Below are 546 nucleotides of genomic sequence, written 5' to 3'. Positions count from 1 at the left end.
ATCGTGCTCTGTTTCATGCTTTAGGCTGGGAGCGCAAGCTTATTGCTTTTTCAAACACGGTCTACACCTCTCAGGTGCCGAGTTACAGGACGGTGAAAACAGTGAGTTTGTGTTAGACGCGAATCGTGCTCTGCTTCACGCTCTAGGCTGGGAGCGCAAGCTTATTGCTTTTTCAAACACGGTCTACACCTCTCAGGTGCCGAGTTACAGGACGGTGAAAACAATGAGTTTGTGTTAGACGCGAATCGTGCTCTGATTCATGCTCTAGGCTGGGAGCTCAAGCTTATTGCTTTTTCAAACACGGTCTACACCTCTCAGGTGCCGAGTTAGAGGACGGTGAAAACAGTGAGTTTGTGTTAGACGCGAATCGTGCTCTGTTTCATGCTTTAGGCTGGGAGCGCAAGCTTATTGCTTTTTCAAACACGGTCTACACCTCTCAGGTGCCGAGGTACAGGACGGTGAAAACAGTGTTTGTGTTAGACGCGAATCGTGCTCTGATTCATGCTCTAGGCGGGGAGCGAAAGCTTATTGCTTTTTCAAACACGG

The sequence above is a fragment of the Eleutherodactylus coqui genome, unplaced genomic scaffold (assembly GCF_035609145.1).
Source record: "Eleutherodactylus coqui strain aEleCoq1 unplaced genomic scaffold, aEleCoq1.hap1 HAP1_SCAFFOLD_42, whole genome shotgun sequence".
NCBI lineage: Eukaryota > Metazoa > Chordata > Amphibia > Anura > Eleutherodactylidae > Eleutherodactylus > Eleutherodactylus coqui.
This window is presented reverse-complemented; position numbering follows the sequence as displayed.